General features: G+C 42.8%; 1 protein-coding gene across 1 annotated transcript in view; it reads left to right on the top strand.

Moving 5' to 3' along the window:
• The first annotated feature begins 7,046 nt into the window (after positions 1-7,046).
• KCNJ6 (potassium inwardly rectifying channel subfamily J member 6) overlaps positions 7,047-20,447 on the top strand; it is a 307,645-nt gene continuing 294,244 nt past the window's right edge. Inside the window, exon 1 of the mRNA XM_002761414.6 lies at positions 7,047-7,618. The gene's annotated coding sequence lies outside the window, so the exon portion shown is untranslated. The remainder of the gene's footprint in view (positions 7,619-20,447) is intronic.

Below are 20,447 nucleotides of genomic sequence, written 5' to 3'. Positions count from 1 at the left end.
ATTCATCCTGGTATTATTGTATTATCTTGTATCCTTGTTTTCTCCCAAATTATATTTGTTTGAAAGGATCATATAACTTCATGGAAAGTAAGTGTGCGATTTTCATTTTTATGGTACTACAAACAGTAACATAAAACACAGTACCATGTTTAACACATAGGACAGAATTGTATTCCAACAGGGTCAAAGGTAAGGAATAAGCTAAATATTTGAGAGTTGATGTCAAAGGATTTCACGTGGTCAATAACAGAAAGGCTAACCAAGAGTTTAAAAGTAAGGGAGACGAAAACAAATCAACATGTTTAGGAGGTAAAGGAAGCCTTGGGGGCCTTAACTGTGGGTCAGAGAAGGGCTGATAGAAGTCGAAAAGAAATCAGAGAATCTCTAAAGAGACTTTCAGGTTCTACAGTTTCTGGTTCTATCATCTTTATATTGTCTCTCTTTTTTGCCAGTGTTCTCTTTCCCACTACGGAGTGGGTCTTGAGCCAGCAGATAAATTCAAGTAGGCACAACAACTCAGAGAACTGGGGCCACAAACAAGCTCTGTTCTTCTTCGTTTGCCACAAGCAATCAGTTTCATGGATCTCAGCGTTCACCTGCAGCATCACCACTCCATCCTGGCCGCAGGCCTGTTTTCCTTGTGGACTCTTTGGAATTTTTACTGATTCTCTATTTTATTTCTTCCACTTTAGTTCTAAGTAAAGAGAAAACGGGAGGAAATACCTACCTAAACAAACCACTGAGTGTTGAGAAATACTGTAATAAGAGAAAGTGAATCCATTTCTACGCTTACCAAAGTCTCTTTTCAGCCTACAAAATATAATTTTACCACAATCTGTTTTCAACAAAAAGAAAGAGAACCAAACTTTTCTGTATTGTTATTACAGGATTATATAATGTTTCTGGAACATTTACTAGGTACTAGGCCCCTTCACCTTCAGACTGAAGAAGAAGCAATTGATGTCAAAATCTTGGTTCCTTCTATTATGAAGAATGGTGTATTCCTAAGTCAGGGCACCAGAAGTGAGTGGAAATATATGTTAGGGTCCATCAGACCATATCTAGCATAGCATCTTTTCAACCAGAGTAATTGATTCAGGGATGGGGCTTATTAACTAATCATAGACAATTAAAAAGCATTCTTGGTATTTTATAGCTAGTAGAAGAGGGGGTTTTGCAAATGCCCATCAATGATAGACTGGATAAAGAAAATGTGGCACATATACACCATGGAATACTATGCAGTCATAAAAGAGAATGAGTTCATGTCCTTGGCAGGGATGTATATGAAGCTGGAAGCCATCATTCTGAGCAAACTAACACAGGAACAGAAAATCAAACACCCAATGTTCTCACTCATAAGTGGGAGTTGAACAATGAGAGCATATGGACACGGGGAGTGAAACCTCACACACCTGGGCCTGTCAGGGAGTGGGGGACAAGGGGAGGAAGAGCATTAGGACAAATACCTAATGCATGCTGGACTTAGACAACAGGTTGATAGGTGCAGCAAAGCACCATGGCACAGGTATACCTATGTGACAAACCTGCATGTTCTGTACATGTATCCCAGAACTTAAAGTAAAATTGTTTTTAAAAAGAGGTGAATTTGAAATTGGATCGAAGCCCAATTAGACTTGAAACTGGACGGATGCAAATCTGGAACCACTTGAAAATACACAGTCTTCAGTTTTATCTTACAGATGATGAGCATCATGAATTAATAAATAGCTGACACATATGAAGTGCTATATGCACCAGAACCTGTGCTCCACTCTTTCTCTGGGTTGTTGTGGAACAGCTTCTGGGTGGTCTTGAACCAGTTCTCCCTCCTTACACACTTGTACTTCTCAATAATAACTGTAGAATGTACTAGGAATGCAACATCCTGAAATTTAAACAAACAAAACAAGTAGTCTGGAACAGCCTGGGTTCTCCTGCTCCTCCTATACATAGAATATCTTTCAAGGGCCAGGCGCAGTGGCTCACGCCTATAATCCCAGCACTTTGGGAGGCCGAGGGGGGTGGATCACAAGGTCAAGATATCGAGACCATCTCAATCTCAACATTTCAACATGGTGAAACCCCTCTTTACTAAAATTACAAAAATTAGCTGGGCATGGTGGTACACGCCTGTAATCCCAGCTATTCAGGAGGCTAAGGCAGGAGAATTGCTTGAACCCAGGAGGCAGAGATTGCGGTGAGCCGAGATCATGACATTGCACTCCAGCCTGGGTAACAAGAGCAAAACCCATCTCAAAAGAAGGAAAATATATATATATATATTTCAATGCTTTAGCTCAGCAAATCTTCTCACTCTAAGGTATAAAACCCAGTGCAGGTGTTTTTTGCAAGATCTGTACATGTATCCCAGAACTTAAAGTATAATTTTTTTAAAAAAAGAATTTCAGTAGAAAATAAAGAATCTAGGCATTTTAGCAAATGAATGAGAAAGAGCAACATACCAATTCAATTCACTTATTTTGGCCTCAAATGTTTCTGTGGTGCAGATGTCATGTTAATTAGAATTAACTCCAGTAAGAGGTAAAGGAAGATTAACTAAGTTTCGTTTATGCAGTTTTTCTAATTGTCACCTCCCATGGTCTTTTTAAATATTATATTCAAAGCTATTATAATTTTCTAAATTGCATTTTAATAAATTTTGAAGACTGTGACTGTAATTAAAAAGGATATACCTGCTAAATAATGAACTAATAAAACATCATATAAGAAAGAATCTATCATATAGTCTTCTGACTGCACTCATTTATCAAGCCATGAATTTAAAATAAAAATATATGGTTTCAAGACTTTCATAAGTATTTATGACTTAAGATTAGTAGGACTGGTAAATGTCATTTCAAAGAGTGGGCATCGCCAATTTTGTGTGGGTCTGCAGCATCCTCAATTATTGCCTTCTTAGAAGAAAGAATTCAACTGAGGGGCATAAAGCAGAGAGACTGAGGCAAGTTTTAGAACAGGAGTGAAAGTTTATTAAAAAGTTTAGAGCAGGAACAAAAGGAAGGAAAGAACATTTGAAAAAGGGCCAAGTGGGCAACTTGCCAGATCAAGAGTACTGTTTGACCTTTGGGACACAAAACCCCACTTAGGGTTTTATGCATTGGCATACTTCCAGAGTGCTGTGTCCCTTCTACCCTGATTCTTCTCTTGGGGTGGCCTGCCAGCACTTGGGAGGGACCACATGTTCAGTGTTTACAGAACACTTGAGGTGTTCTTCCCTTACCAGCCAAGTGTTCCTAGAAGAAGGCCAGATAGCAGTTAAACTCCACCATGTTGCGTTAGTGCACATGCTTGAGCCCACCTACCTAATTCCTGAGATCTCATCAGGAAGCTGCTGATCACCAATTTCAGGTGTTTCTGTCTACTGGGAGACTGCTTTTCCTGGTGCCGGCTGTGACCAATTATTATTTTAGAGGGACATTTTAGCAACCGCCTGCCCATCACCTGATGGTTCCTGACATGCCCGGTGGGGAAGGCCCTCTCCTGCCCTGCTCATGTCTGACTAACTACCCACTGTGACAAAAATAAGGAAAATGTGTAGGAAATAAAAGTGTACCAAAGAAAAAAGGCATAACTCAATAATTGTTAGACATTATCCTGAAGTTCTAAAGACCAGCCCTAAAATGCCTCAGAGCTAAAGCCCCTCTAAAATCCAATCCTTAGCAAAAATTCCCAACTTTTTATACCTAGAAATGTTTCTTAAGAATTAAGATGTATTTCTTAATACATCTCCAAATTTATAATCAAAGAAATACCAACAACTGTGTACAGATATGCCCTAAACAAGAGACATGAATGAAATCCATTTGAAGGGGCTACACTGTCTGTGGTATATACCCTGGGGTTCACTGTCACGCACGGAGAAAGAATTGAGGACACAGACACATATGGGTGGGTTAAGGAGCAGAAAATTTAATAGAAGAAAGGAGAGAGGAGAGCAGCCCCTTGTGAGAGACAGAGAGACACACGGAAAAAGGGGAAGGCAGAGGACCGCAGCAGATTTTATAGGTTGGAGAAGGCAGTGTCTGATTTACATAGGGCTCACAGATTGCTTCAATCAGGTATGACATCTATATCAGGCACCAGGGAAGGCTGGTTGACTTACCCTAATCTTCTTATGCAAATGGGCTTTCCAGTTGATTGGCATCACCATCTTGTCTGCTCCTTTACAGTACATGTGGCTAGGAGAGAAGGGACCACCATCTCGACCATCTCTAGTCCTTACTTCCTGCCCACATTCACCTGTGCAAGCTCCCAGTGTGCAGGCTGCTCTGTTAGGAAATTATTTGGGGCTGTTTTTAATTCAAAATAAAAGCCTTACTGAGGACTCCCATACCCTTAGTATCTGCCTAATTGCGTCTTAGCTCCTATATCACATTCAGTGCATTGGAAGTAGAAATAGAATAATCTTAACACTTCTCTCTTGACACTCTTTAAGATGTCCTTTTATTGACAAAATCAATTTTTAAAAATTTATATTCGCATCTCTGCATTTTAAATATGTTGTTTATCTGTGGTGGGGTTTTTGTGGAGAAAGCAGGCAGGGGAATAAAACGGAAGAACTAGGTCTCTTTAACAGTTAGACCCACAAGAACTAAGGTCTCAAATCTAACACAAGTGCTGGCCCATCGACCGAAAACTCCCACCCATCTTAGTTCTGGTGTCAGCCTGTCCAAGGCAAGGCAAGATCTACACGTGGGCCAAGAAAAGAGAATGGTTTATAAATTGCCACAATCAATGATGGAGAAAAACAAGATCATCTAAAACGAATGACACCCTCTCAAGATAATTCACTTTGTTAATTTTACTAGCTAATAAGTCTCCATTACATCTTTATATGAGGGAGACAAACCAGCCTCATCTGTATGACATAATCAATCAATTATAAAAGTCACTATGTGAGCTTTGGAGCACTGATTTACCCTGAAAGATCTCCAACCCCAGGCCTTGCCTTCACCTGAAATCATAAAATAGATATATAAGTGAGATTTCAGATGTGCTAAACACAATGTAGTTTGAGAGACGGGTCTCTCAGGAGCTCAGAGAAGCCACAATTTGCAGCTCTGAAGCACAATTTGCTTGATTTTCAGATGTGGCTGCAGCCTCTTAGTTACTCCCATGCAGAGCGCTTGTCTGAACTCTAGGGAATAATGAATTCAGTTAAGCCAATTGCTCTTGTCTCTAGTGTCAATCAAATCCCAGGCCATGCTAATGGGATCCATCTCATTCAACACATGTTCTTAGGCTACTCACACAGTGCTATTGCCCACATCACCCTGGAAGCTGTTTCAAGTTAGGGGAGCTTCCAAAGTATTTGAAGGAGACGAATAGGTTACCTCCAACTCTTGACTTTCTTATTTAGTCTAATGTCTTGTAAGAAAGATACTTTGTGAAATCATTCTACTAGTAAAAGTATATATCACCAAAATTAGCAGGCCTAACCACAGCAGCTTCACAGATGAAATAGAATGCACTTTACACAACTATAGTCAATAGGAGTTGTTCTATTAATGTTCTAAGGCTGTGTCCACCAAAGTCCTGCATTTGTATTCCTGTTCTCTCAGGGATTGTTTGGTTGAGTTGTTCTTTCTTTCTAACACTGTCACTAGATCCAGCAGGCACTGTGAAGCATGTATTACACATACTACACATATTACACATAGTAATATCTTCTGTATGTGGGATATGTGACTCAAAAGTAACAGCAAGTCAGATTACAACCTCTTAGGGAAAATCAACAGCAAATACAAGCTCACAGGTTGTGTGTACAGTTGACTTGTACATGGCTTTGGATGCAAATTGACGCAATACCTCTCCGTATTACAGTCATCTTCAGAGGGCGGACAGCATTCTTAGGGGCCTGAATTGCTAGGTAACTAAAACGTATGTATGTAGAATAAAATAATCTTGGGAAAAAAGATGTTTTCATAAGCCTTCTCTCTAAAATAAGGTCACCTTCTTTGAGGTAGAGACTCTGTGCCTTGTGGAAGGAAAGTCACTTTACAAAGCAGCACAAGAATAGCCAGTTATGGAAAGGGCCATTATAAAATTACTAGCCAATGGTATTCACTGCTCTTAAAATTTGTCAATCCATTCATCCCTAGGAAAAAGAAAGCATGAAAGAGAGTTCTGTTCACAGGTAGAAGCAATTTATGGGAAGGCTTTGGAAATGTAGAACTACTGTTTGTGATGTAAGAAAAAGAGGGGCTGCAAGAGCGGAGCACCATGAGGGGCCCCTGGAATGACAGCACAAAGCAAGTTAGATTCAAAAAGGGGAGTCGGCGTTTGTTTAAAGGGTTTATCCTAATAAACCCAGCTTTGAAGGCAGCCTGGGTCATTCCTGGAAAAGGCCATTCTTTGTCTCCAGTGACCCCAGAGACACCATAGTAGGGGGGTGGTGATGAGGCAGCAGCCGGGACCAGGTCCCAGTCGCGGTGGACAGGACAGAACGGACTGCATGGGGCAGCGGGCTGGGGAGCCACCAGGCACCCGCAAAGCCCAGGGATGCGGCCCCTCCCCTCCGCCCCGGCTGCTCGCTGCGCCCCCTCCGGGCCGCGCGGGCTCCGGCTCCCACGCCAGGGCTGCCTCTCCCGGATTTCAGCCCCGTGGGAGGCAGTGCCCAGAGCCTCTGTTTCCTCATCTCACAGAATCCTAAAAGCCGAGCCCCTACAACCAGCAGACAAAACTGCTCTACAAGCTTCGGCTCCTTCCTGCTTTCCGGGCGTTTCTCCAGGAATAACTTACACTTAGTGGCACGGGGAGGAAGGTGGGGACTGGGGGCTCGGGGGTCCCCCAGCATGGAGCACCCACGTTCCAGTGTCGTGTTGGAGTGGCGAGGGTTGCTCGCTGCTTTGTGCCCAGCCCGCCCCACCAGGCCCTGTCCTCGGCGCGCCGAGACGCTGGCGGGCCTGGGCGGCGGGGTGGGCGTCTCTGGGTCTGTGGCTCCGTCCCGCCCGCCCCCGCCCCTTCCTCCCGGCCCGCGCCGGCGCTGTGCGGCCTTTTCCCCAGCGCGCGGCGCTGCGCTCGCTTTTATCCCGGAGCCGCGTCGCTTCGTGCGCTGCCAGCCGGGCTCAGCCAGTCGGCTGGAATTGAGTAGCGTTCATTGAATCTGCGGATTTCATGACGTCTCCCTGCGTGGTCCATCACTTTTCTCCTAACCGGGGATTTTATTTTTCTCTTGCCTTTCCCCGCTTCCTTCCACCCAGTCTCCCTCCCCCGTCCCTGCCCAGACGCGCGCCCCTCCGCCCCTCCTTTGGCCCCGGCGCCCAGCCCTGCTCTCCGCGCTCGGCCGGAGGGAGCCAGTCCGGAGACGGCCGCACCTGGCTGGAGAGGCTGGGCGGGCGGAGGGGTGGAGACCCGCGGGCGCCGGGAAGCCGGACCGGGAGCCGAAGCCGCGGCGAGCAGAATGGAGTCTCCTAACAGCCTCTCCGGGCTGATGTGAAATTTGCCCATCTGATTCCAGTTTTTTTTTTTTTCTTTTTCCTTTTCTTTTTTACATTTCCTTCCCTCGCCATCCGTCGTGTAGCGAATTGTTCAGTCTTGCTCCGTTTCAAGAGAGGAGATCATGATTGAGTGAAGCCACCCCGTCCGCAGCCAGGTAAGCGGTGCGCTGAGATGCTCGCGGGCGAGGAGCCGGCGTCCACCTGGCGAGGCGTTCCGCGCCCTCGGGTCCCCGGGTCCCCTTCCCCAGCTCCGTCGTCGCCGCAGGCATCTCCACTCTCCTGAGAAACATTGTGCCCAAGTCAGCGGAAAGGCGAGGGAGAAGCCGGTTACATAACCGAAGGGGAATCTGTTTCATATGGTTTTCATTAGCGACTGAAACTCGCACGGGGGGCGGGGGGAGGAGGGGTCTGCATCCCTGGGCTCGCAGAGACCCAGTCAGTTATTGCAGACATCATTTCAACATCCGCTGGCAAAGGCGAAATGCGCTGATTAACTGGCAGGGGCGGCATGTGGTGTAGTCATTTACAGTTCGGAAAAGCCCATTGTCTTTGTGGAAGGCTGTCTCCCTGTTCTGCTTTGCATGGAGAGGAGAGAGACAACAGGAGAGGGAGGAAAAGTGAGGGTGGGGAGAAACATGCGGAGAATGGGAAACAGGATACTGTAACTCCTAACTGTTCTCTATCCGTAAAACCGAAGATGTGATATGATGACTGAAAACAGTGAATAGGAAGATCTCCCTAGGAGTAAACTGAATTATTTTGTAACTGGAAGGTGGGGGGAAACGCTTTAGATAAAACGAGATGTGTGTGCCATTTAGAGGACTGGGTGACTGTGGATATTTGCTTCCCTGTGGATATACTTTCATTTTCATCAAGACATTACTCTTGGATTCGTTTTTTAAGTGTAATAACATCAGTATTCCCAAAACCCAATAAAAGCCCGGTGGATCCACAGGTACATCTGTTGTACTAGGTGCAATATAGAGAGATTCTCAGGGGAAAACATATCTTAATAGAAACAACCACAGAGATAGGATGAGGTTAGTGGAGAAACAAAATACCAGAATTTTCCAAAGAATTCCGCCTCCACCCCCCAAAAAAAGGAAGGGGGGAAAAAACCCCACAACTCCAGTGTTTGGGAGTTGGAGATGTATTATGCGTTTAGAGCGTTTCCCAACTGCTGTCATCCAAAGTCTTCCGATCTCCGGGAGCCCCACAGTACAGGGGGCAATGCCACATCCCCGCCAGCCCCGTTCCCTGCCTGCCTTTCTTTTGCTGAAAAAAGCGAAAAATGGTGATGCCCAGGAACTGCTTAGGGAGGGAAAAGGGCTTGCTACAGTCAGGGCTGAGCTAACTGAGCTTCGCCCATTTTGCCTGGAGAAAGAAAAAGAGCTCGAGTCTCCATGGCGACCCAGGTGGGAGGGGAGACGGCAGCTCCAGTTACAGGGGAAAAAAAATTGGACAAAACTTTCCCGGCTCCAGGCAAAGGAATAAGCCAGCCGCGTGCCCTGTGGCGGGTCCCAGGGCATTGGCTGTGCCCAACTCCCTGACGGCGACGCTCAAGAGGGCGCCCAGAGCTGACCGGGTGCCCCTCAAACCTCCCGAAAGTTGCCGAGGTGGGGGTGGGGGTAGCGCCGAGGTGGTGGTTACCGAGCGGGTTCCGGATTCAGCACCAAGGCCAGAGCCCAGGCGCCGAGGGTGCAGCCTCCTCCCAGTTCTGCAGCCCCAGCGACCGGCACTGACTCCTTTGGTCATTGGAGGTCAATCACTTTCTATAAAGAAAAGATTCCTTGGCTCGGGCAGAATCTGGATATCAAATTATCCACGGAATTAGGTGAAGCAAAGAAGCTTGCAAATCATCCATTTTATGCATGGCGGTGCATCAGAGGAACTATTCAGAATCAAGAACACGGGGACAGGGAAAGACCTGAGCTGAACTGAGAGTGGAGACAGGATTCCGTCCTTAGGGGGAAGAAAAAGGACGCGTGCGGGCACAGACACACACGCACACACGCCCATCAGCCCCTGAGGAGGGTTGCTAGTTTCAGCTGAGTCCCTTTGGCTTACAAAAGCATGCCTCCTTTGCCCTCTCACGCTTCTCTCTTTAACTTTTTGTTGGGCATAGATGGCAGAAGGGAGCTGTGGCAGCACCCTAGTCAGTGAGAAACCAGCCAACCAAGTTCTTTCCTAGGGTCCTGGGACTCAAGAGGGTAGAGAAATAGTTTCCTCTCAGTCTAGACCTGGCAGGATTCAAAGCAACACTGGTGAGCTCCTGGAAAGGAGAGAGTGTGTGTTAGCAAGATGAGAGCCGGTGATCACATCTTCAAGCCTGCGTGTGAGCAAGGTGGCTACATTTCCTAGGTTGCAGGCACAGGAAACCAAGAGGAGTCATTTCTCTTAATACAAACAAGGAAGAAACTGCAGGAGGGAAGGATTTATTTCCATTCAAGTTCCATTTCAACATTCATACAGGGAAAACAGGTAAGTCCATCCAGCTCTTTTGCTCTTACTTTACCAGAAGCTGGTCTTTGCCCTGCTCTAATCCTTAGTAGTAGGTCCCCCACTACCACCACCATCACTGATATGAAGAGGAAAATTAGTACAGGAAGGTGGCAGTCACGTTTGCAATAGAACGCCTGTAAGAGTGCCGTCCAGGTGTTACAAGGTACGGTTTGAATTGCAGAGACCAGTCAAAGGTTTAACAACTGGCTGGAAATGTTGATAAAGCTTTGACAATATCCCTGGCTGCTTTCCTGTTTCATGGATATACTTGTGCGTGAGGTCTTGAGCTGGTTCTGGTTTGTTATTTTTAGTGGTAAACAAAATATGATCCTGGCTTTCTTTTCTGGGCTTTCCAAGTGTGACATGTTGTTGTTTCTAAAGATATCGCATGCTGAGCACTCAGGATGTGGTTAAAGCAGTGTGTTTATACCTTCCAGTCTTTTCAAATGATTGTTAGTGAAGGAAGAGCAATCTATTTCAAACCTAAGCCAAAGGATGAGTTATTGCACTATTTCTTATGTTTCAGTTCCTGATAGGTATTGATGAGTTTATCCATAATTTAGTTCATGAAAGGGTTGCTACCTAAAGTAGACAGAAGAAGTGATGCCTGGTGTTTTAAACAAAGCAGCTGTTCCCTGGGCTTTGTTCCATCTGATATTATCAGCAGAAGGGAAGTAGACATTCGTTATGAAGATAAAGCTATACAAGAATATAGACTGTTAGATAAACAAAGTAATGTATTTCTGAGTTCTAAAGTTCAATTTCTCTTATAAATTAAAAAAGGGGGTGGTGTCAATAATCTGGGTATATGAAATTGCTCAGTCAATAATTTAGTTCTGGTAGATTCCATGCTCACATATTCAGTGCATATTCACCAAACTATGACTTGCTTTCTTCCTAGGTGGCTAATTGATGAACAAAGTGTCACTATGCCCTTAGCAGTCAATAGGATACTCCAAAGTAATTGGTTTACTCATTTCAAGTAAGATTTGCTAAGGAGAACAACTTGTGAAAATTCATCCCCATTCACTTGGTTCCATTTTGCTATTTTAAAAAAAATCATTTTGATACCTCATCTAGGTATTGCCTAAACGATAGTTACCTCATCTCAGTGTTGGTATATACCAACAACATTGGTATATGGTGTTTTCCTTTGTGTGACCCAGGTCTTTATTTAATACATAGAACTTACATGGACTGTTTCCTTTAAGAATATAAAAAAGCTTTTAATTCAGTCTCATATTCATCCCTATCCTCAGTCTACCTTTAGTTTATAGGGAAAAAATTAGAATAGTTACTTAAGAAACAATAGAAAAAATTCATTGGAGATTAAAAATAAAATACCCTTATGGAATCTTAATATCATTCGCTGATTTTCACTGGTAGAAAATGTTTCTGTCCACAGGGGTTTAACGTTGACCAAGTAAACCTTCATGAGAACAAAACAAATCCTCTTTATGTAAAGGCAGGCAGATAAAGTGAAGCTCTTCTCTTTTTCACCAATTCTTCCTTTATCAAATGATACATAAGTAATATGGAAATGGAAATGGACCAGAGATAGGTAGAGGAAGGAAGAAAGTGAAGGGAAAAGGCAGTTACTTATTGCTACCAACTTTAAAGCAATAATACTTTTCAAGGTAAGGTTGGTTTTTCTAAGTCCGTTGCCTTAGAGCTTTAAGTTTGGTGCAATTATGATGTTTAAATTCAGTGAATTTGGATTTATAGCTTCTTGAGATGGCATTTATTGTTTCTTTACTTTATCTTCAATAATTGACATGTAAGTACCAAAAGAGAATTGATTCACTCTGTAGTTTTACAAAATTATTAAATCTGGTAATACCAGTAAGGGGGGAATTGGCAGTTAAGTGGAAAAATCATTAAAACACTTTTGTTGAATTAGAGTTTTCTTGTTAATTGTAGTGAAAGTGTTTGGGGAGATAGAAAAATAAAATATAGCTGTTTAGGATAAAAATACATTTTAAGATGCATTTAAGTAATTATTTCTAGAAATAATTAGGATCCAATAAAAAGAAGAGATAATCGCAATAGCAGTGAGTGCTCTAATGGTATTCTGAATTTCCTCTGGCGAAGTACTAGAATCTACATATACTTGCTATTATTTTAATAGCATTAAATAATCATAAAATTATTTTTGTGAGATAAGGAGCAGTCTCATCATGAAAAGAATAGTCTCTATCCTCAGTAAACTGTAGCTTTGATCTAACCATACCTCCTAATCAATTGTAAATATTCATTTATTTATTTGTTGCTAAATTGAATCCTTGTTTAAACAAAACCTCAGAGAATGATTTTGTGCAGTGTGCAATGTTCGAATAGCCATTCAGATCTGTGTTTTATCTGGAATGCATTAAGGCCATCAATCAACTTTCCTAGTTATAATATGTAAAGTTAACCCTAAATTTTGACCAAGTGACTATTTAATTTATGACTATATAAATGTATCCATGTCAGATGAAACCCATAATCTCCTTCAGTCTCATGTTTCTTATTTTTTTCTGTATAGCTGTGGTAGAACTAGGAATCATACAGTACTGGTGATTCTTTTAGTGAATAGAATTTGGCTAACATGCATCACCGTTCTTATTCGCAGTCACAGAGATGCAGTTTCCAATATGAAAACCTTATAAAAGGAACCAGAAAGTGCATCTGTGGGTAACAAGATCCATGTCCTTGCCAACAACCGTTCTGTGGGACTAAATCTGAACGTATTCTATGCAATGTGAGAGACGTGTCTATAAATTAAGTTTAAATCCTGTGGCAGTTTCCTCTTCAAACTTACAGACATCTTTTTTCCTATCCAGGATGAGAATTGATTTTTTTAATGATGCTTTAAATCTCTCTTGTATCATCTAGCAGGAGCTTGTGCAAGTTTGACAGTGTGCTTCGTAGGTGGTGCTGCTCTGTGATTAAGAGTGCCGGCTCCGGTGTTTCTCACTAACTGAATCCGCATCAAGGTCTAGGTGTGTCTGTCAGTTTTTGCTAAGTTTGGTGCAGTAACAGCAACTGCAGCATCTTGGTGGCTTACAATACAAAGGCGTATGATTCCCTGGAGCTCTATACCTCTGCTGGTCAGTTGTGGCTCTGCCTCCTGTGCCTTCTTCATTCTGGAATTCGAGCTCAAGAATCAGTCTGGTCTGAAACACTTCATCCCAGTATCAGAGGAAAAGGAGAATACAAAGTTAAGCAATGGCCTTAAAATTCATGCTCAGATATGTCACAAGTTATCCACTCACATTCCATTGACCAAACAATTCTCATGGCGCACCAGTGCCAATGGTCAATGGGAAGGAGATGTATGTTTCTCCCACAGTGAGGCACTGCAAGCCATGTGGCAACAGGTGGAGACATCTAATCTTTCAGGGAGGAAAGGGAATAATTGGAGGCAATTATATAATCCACTATGCTACTTTTGTGACCTTAATCAACTTTTTGCCTTGGTTTCCCAATCTATAAAATAATAACAATAGTAATAATAACAACATATACCCCAGAGATGTTTTGAGGATTCATGTGATAATGTAAATAAAGTTCTTACCATAGTCTGGGGGCGGTGACTCATGCCTATGATCCCAGCACTTTGGGAGGCTGAAGCAGGTGGATCACTGAGGCCAGGAGATCACTTGAGACCAGCCTGACCAACATAGCAAAACCCTATCTCTACTAAAAATACAAAAATTAGCCAGATGTAGTGGTGCACACCTGTAGTCCCACTACTTGGGAGGCTGAGGCACAAGAATCACTTGAACCCAGGAGGCAAATGTTGCAGTGAGCTGAGATAGCGCTACTGCACTCCAGCCTGCATGATAGAGTGAGACTCTGTCTCCAAAAAATAAAAATAAAAGTTATTGGTACAATGTCCAGCACAAAGCAGGCACTTCATAAATAGCAGATGTTGTTATTCGTTTATTTCAATGTGGCATTAACTTCAGTTCTTGATGAGCCTGTGTATACTTTATTAATTAGATAGCTCTTGAAACAGAATTCTAAATCTCACCAATTTAGCAAAATAGAAGATCTCTCTGATTTGCATAAATCTAATTTGTTGATGCTATACAAGGACCCAGGCTGACGGACGCTTTGTCATCTTTAGCACATGGCTTCTAAGATCTCCTGAGTGTTGATATCCAACTCGCAGACAAGGAAAGAGTGAGAGTAGATGATTATGTAGAAGATTTTAATGATCCAGACCTGGAAGTAATGTATATCACTCCTTTCCATGTTCTATGGTCATACCTAACTGCAAGAGTAGCTGTAAATTGTAGTTCAGCGCTCTGACCAGGAGGAGGGGAAACTGGTAGGCTGAACGTGCTGGAGTCTTTGGTATGCATGCCCAGTGTAAGTGTCTGGTATCAAAGAAATACAGCTAATTTAAATCAGGAATAGAGTAAGGCAGAGGAAATGGTTTGTCCCAATGGTGAAAAGATTCCTGATAGAGATAGTATTTCATGTTGCCCTTGAATCATTCTTTAGTAGTGTATTTTGTAAAATACATTATTTGGGATATTTTGACTTTTGGAGTGGGTGTAGATGATTCTCAACAAAACAATATGCAAATACATATTGTTTGATTTCTGTTAGCTGATCCATTAAAGTAGACACAAAGGAGAAAAGCCAACTTCACAACCCATACTCAAAAGCAACGTTCTAATCCTGACAATTACACCCACATTGTGTCTAAGAATGCTGAAGAATTAGATGTTGTCTTCTAATATCTGGCACCTGCTATTGACTAGCAATTCGCATTTTGTTTTAAATCACATAAATGTCTATAGGTTAGACACATGCTGTAAGTTTAGGTTGAATTAATCTACTAATAGTCAGTGCTCTCCTGACAATAAACCATGTAATTTATAAGTAGTGTTTGAGAAGTTCTGCTTCCCTCAAGGAGAAAACTTGGAAACTGAGTTCCATACCTTTTCGCTAGAAGCAAAAGAACAGCTTTAATTCAGACTCACAACTCAGAAAAGAGAAATATCTGAGAAGACTATGAGAGGAAGAACCAGAAGAAATGGGGAGGCGTTCCATAATGCTTTTAGTTCTCTTACATCATTTCCATTCCCCTAACTCAGATACCACAGCCACCTACACTCATGCAGGGGAAAACATTATCAAATTGAAACAGTGAATACCAGTAATGCATGTTAACCCTTTCATGGGGCAGTAATACTGGATTAGAAAACTCTTGACCTCTTCAAATATCTTGCCATTCCAAAGTAAATAATGTCTTATAGTGCAACTTTTGTTTAATGAAGAGAATGGTATTGAGGAGAGGATTTATTTCACTGTCACATTCAAATCATTTCAATCCAAAATGGATACAACCCAACTCAGTCATGTGCAGAAGGGAGTAGGCAGGACAGTAGGTGAGTGCAAACCATGTAATATGAGCAGATGAAAGAATTAAGGGTGTTTTCCCTGGAGAATATGTGGGTGAAGAGGCATGATAGTTATTTTCAGGCATCTTGATATTTGAACATGAAGGAAGGATTAGAATTGTTCTGCTGGGCTCTATGGGATAAAAGTGGGACTCAGCAGTAGAATCTATAAAGTGACATATTTTTGTTTGATATAAGAAAGGATTTTCAGTAGACAGAGCTGGACAGAGGTAATATGATGTGTCTTCCGCATTTGCACAGCTCTGAATTCTTTGTCACTAGAAGCGTAAAGCAGCTGAGAAAGCTAAGAACTGGGGTTGGGGTGCATGTATTTCAAAGTCTTTGCCAACATAGAGCACTTCTGATGGCTGTGAGAGAAGTGGTGCCCTTCAGGTTCAGTCAACAAATCAGACTGGACCTCATCACTCTCTGGGGCCATTGCTTTATGACTTGGAGAGCCATCATTTCTCTACAAAAGAAGTGAATGGTATTTAACCAAGCATGGCATCTCAATCCATACACAAAGCTCGTGGTCTAAGAGAGCAGGTCTGGAATGCAGTGATCACATGTCTAAGCAGCATCACATGAGTAAGAGGCAGGGCTACAGGACTCACTGCTTATGGAAAAGCTTTACCTTTGCTTTGAGTTGTCAACACACTACCTTCAGTCAAAAGACAGTGAATGAAATCTCTCTCTGGAGGCTTCTCCATCACCTTATGGTCTTTTCAGAGCTGAGACTCCATGACGAGTCAGGCACAGCACACTTCAGATTTGTAGGTGTCTCTAATGTGCAAAATATAGTGCTACTAAAATATAATTCCTACTCTCAAGAAATCCAGCTTCAATAATGGCGAAGAAGGAGTAGATTCTTTCCTCTTCAGCTCTCTCCTGAAGTCTCACCAGTGAATACCCTAAACATATCCACCCTCTTAAATTTTGATTCACCCTCTTGGGGTGGCTGGGCCCATAGCAGTAAAGCATATAAAGAGAGGGCAGAAAGAGGAGGGCAAATAAAGCAACTGTGATATTATGTGTTGTCACAAGAGGGATTCTTTCATTGGAAAGGAAGCCGAATTAGGTGACCCCCCTTTTTTTTCAGTCAGCACTCAAGACTGTTGGACCCAAGCCAACACCCCACATGTCTCCTTGACTGGCCACAGGTGGGGTCTCTGTGGACAAAAGGAGGCATCAGAGCTGATGAAAGTCAGCTGAGGTCAGTGGTTCCCAATGTGTGTCCCTGAACCAGCAGCAGCAAGCAGCATCACCAGGGAGCTGGCTACAAGTGCAGGTTCTCAACCCCACCCCAGATCTACTGGATCAGGAACTCTGAGGATGGGGCCAATCATCTGCCCATCCCCTCCAGGGATTCTGATACACTCTAAAGGGTGGAGCTACTGGCTTAGGGTTTTCTCATATCTGCTTTAGGGAGGAACCCAGACCCAATGCCCCTTCTCACAGCCTTCTTCCCACAGTAAAGACCTTCGAGTGCATGCTCACACAAGAGCCAGGCAGAGTCACAACTAGAGATGGGATCCAGAATGCCCACTGCAAAGGCAGATTTCACGTAGACTCAATGTCTTGGGTAGGGGGTGGGATGCAAAAACAAAGAGCTTTTGGTCCAACAGAAAAAATATGCATGATCACACTAAGTTTCAAAGATTATAAGTAGAAAGCAAGGCTTCTCTGTTAGGCAGTTTATTTAAATAAACTGCTTAGTATTTTGGAATTACAGTTAATCCATTCTGAAGTTTCTTTGTTCTTTTCAAAATTAATAGTCTCATCTATTATCCTTTAAATAAAAGACACTATCAGTGAATAAGAGTGGTGTACTCTTGAGAAAAGCCATATTAAGAAAATTGAATAGAGTGCTTATCACAGCAGACTTTCACGCAGTCAAGTGAGAATAATTATTATTATATAACATTTACTTTCATTCAAAACATCTGACCACCTCATATTGCCAGAAGTTGGCCTTTCCTCACTATGTCCAGGATTGTCTTAGCTTCTTGGGTTAGTCAGTCAACAAATCTCTACTCCGTACCTACTATCTAAAGAAGACAAGGGGGACATAGGGAAAAAAAACTCCTGATTTCAGTTCTCAGAGGCCAAAAACTTAGAAAATGAGAGTATCAGTGAAGCAATAATGCACACAAAGAAGCATGGCATTACACAAGAGAATGGTGCTAGGCTTTAAGTGAGGGAGGAGAACATTAATGAGGGCTGGGATCAGCAGAAAACATCCAGGGATGTGGTGGAAAGTGACGGAGTCTTGGATGAAGAGTAGCGTTTCGGTGCTTAGTAAGGTTTTGAGGAGGGCTTTCCAATGAGAAACCCACCTATGGGTTGGTGCAAAAGTAATTGCTGTTTTGCCATTACATGCGTGTAAGATGTATTGGCAATGAGGATTGATCAGGCAGAGATATGGTCTACCACACCATGGAAATCAGAGCACCACACGTCAGCATGGCATGTGAGCTTGTAGATCTTGGAGAAGTGACTGCTTTGATTGGGGCCAAATGGGAGGAAATACGGGGATTTTAATCTGGCAGTCATGAGCGAAACAGAGTTAAATACTGAGATTAGGACACCGATGAGAAGGCAAGAAGCCCTAAGCATGTGTGAGGCAGTAAATGAGTAAGAGAAAAATGGACCCGCTTTAGTGTCATCAGTGATGCTGAGAGCAGTAATCACTCATGAGCCAAGAGAGCGGGCTGATGATGGATTCCGCCCAAAGAAAGCTCTCCTACCACACTGCATGGGCAAGAGGGAGCGCACGTGGCCGCAGTCCAGGCGCAGAATGGGGAGTTTGTTCCAGGGAATAAATAGTGGTGCTGGGCAGAGAGGTAGGTGAGCCACTGCAGCAGCCGGTTAGGACTGCGGTGTGTTGTCACTTTCACGTGCAAGGTTTTGGCTGGCAGAGTTTAAGAGCATGTTTTTGGAGATTTTCTGTGAATGGGAAATTTGTTCATCCTGAATATGATGGGACCATTTTGTTTTCTGATCTGGAGCAGAGAGTAGACAAGACTCCTTTTTATTTTCCTCATGTGCAAAAACAATGTTGCTTGATGGTCATCTCCTAGTTATTCAGTCATGTCTGTTAAACTACAGACTTTCTCTCTGCCGGTGAAGTAAAACTCCCTTATGCTTTTATAGAAGTCACTGGGAATTTAGCCTGGCTCCCAAGCAGCATGAATGGAGGCCCCATGAAAAGAAGGAATCTATGGTAAAAATATAAAGTGGGCTTTACGTGGAACCCACCTTAGCCTGCAAATAAGCTTTATGGCACAGCCCACTGCTTCAGTATAGTGGTAAGTGTGGGTCAATCTAGAACTTCCAAATAAGTAAAGAAAATGTTTTTCAAGACCCCAAAATGATACCAAAAAAATGAACAAAAATACCTTGCTGTTAATTAACTTTATTTTTCAGGGATACTATTTATTTAGCTTGCACCACAAAGATAGTCTTCTCTGTTCCTGACAAGTTTAAGTTAGCAAGGCTGAGTCTTCTGTGAGATTCAGTTCTCACAGGAAGTACAAAGAGGTTATTTTGGCCACTGGGATAATAGCTAGAACATGGGATCCAGCATCAGAAGATATATTTCACCTGAAAATCCTTGGTCATAAATCATCACCCAAACAATACCAGAGTCATTCACAATAGCCTATCCACAAACAGTGTGAAACCTGGACTTTAGAGAAGCTGATAGAAAAAATGACATCGTGGTTACAGCAACACAAAAAACTGGTGTGGGATAGGATAATTTAATTAAAACTCACCAGTCAATTTCCAAACAAATCCCCGATATTTTTTACTGCATTAATAAGGTTTTCTTAAAATGAACAATTATTCGACAGTACTGGATGTTTTTTGGTTACTCTCAACCAATCTAAAATAAATTGTCCTTTTAATAAAATAGATGTCAGGAGGCTGTTAGCACTAAAGACAGACCCTGGTGTCCTGGTGAAAAATCACAATCCTCATTTGACTACTTGAGTCCTTGCAATGTACAATTATTGTTGTAGTTTGTCTCTTTCTTCGGGTAAGGAATCTGGACTCAAGTTGCTTCTTCATTTTTTAAATTTCCAGATGAACTGTTGGTATTGCTAAAATGAGGCAAGACTTATACATGGAGAGTGATAAGCAGATGAGAAGCCCTGTGTATCTGTCCTGGCCTCTCCCATGCCTCAGACATTGGTAATTGGTTGAGTCATTTAGGCTTCATTTTCCAGTCACAAAACAGATCCACTCACTCTGTGCCCTTAAAGCACCCCAAGATTCCACAGAATGGTCACTTCCATGATGTATTAGTCCATTCTCATGCTGCTAATAAAGACATACCTGAGACTGGGTGATTTATAAAGGAAAGAGGTTTAGTGGCTCCATGGTTCCACATAGCTGGGCAGGCCTCACAATCACGGGGGAAGAAGAAGGAAGAGCAAAGCCATGTCTTACATGATGGCAGGCAAGAGTGCTTCACCCTTTAGAATATATCAGAATCCCTGGAGGGGATGGGCAGATGATTGGCCCTGTTCTCAGAGTTCCTGATCCAGTAGATCTGGGGTGGGCTTAAGAATCTGCATTTGTAGCCAGCTCCCCGGTGATGCTGTTTGCTGCTGCCAGTTCAGGGACACAGGTTGAGAACCACTGCCCTCAGCTAATTCTCAGCAGGTTTAAGCAATTCTCCTGCCTCAGGCTCCCACGTAGCTGGGACTACAGGTGCCTGCCCCCACACCCAGCTGAATTTGAAATCTTAAATTGAAATTCCTCTTTATAAAACCATCAGACCTCATGAGACTTATTCACTACCATGAGAAGAGGATGAGGTAAACTGCCCCCATGATTCAGTCATCTCCACCTGACCCCACCCTTGACATTTGGAGATTATTACTACAATTCAAGGTGAGATTTGGGTGGGGACACAACCAAACCATATCAAGAGAAGGGGCAAAAGAGATCTCACTGAGTTGGCAAAGAAAGAAAAAGCACTAAGTAGGACCTTGAAACTCTTAGCACCTGGGAAGGAATCTCAGGGTAGAGAGGAAGGGACAGTTGTTTCTAATAAAGAGAGGGGAACACAATGGGCTTA

The sequence above is a fragment of the Callithrix jacchus genome, chromosome 21 (genome assembly GCF_049354715.1).
Source record: "Callithrix jacchus isolate 240 chromosome 21, calJac240_pri, whole genome shotgun sequence".
Lineage (NCBI taxonomy): Eukaryota > Metazoa > Chordata > Mammalia > Primates > Cebidae > Callithrix > Callithrix jacchus.
The sequence above is the reverse complement of the archived record's forward strand: the minus strand, read 5'-3'. Positions and strand labels throughout refer to the sequence as shown.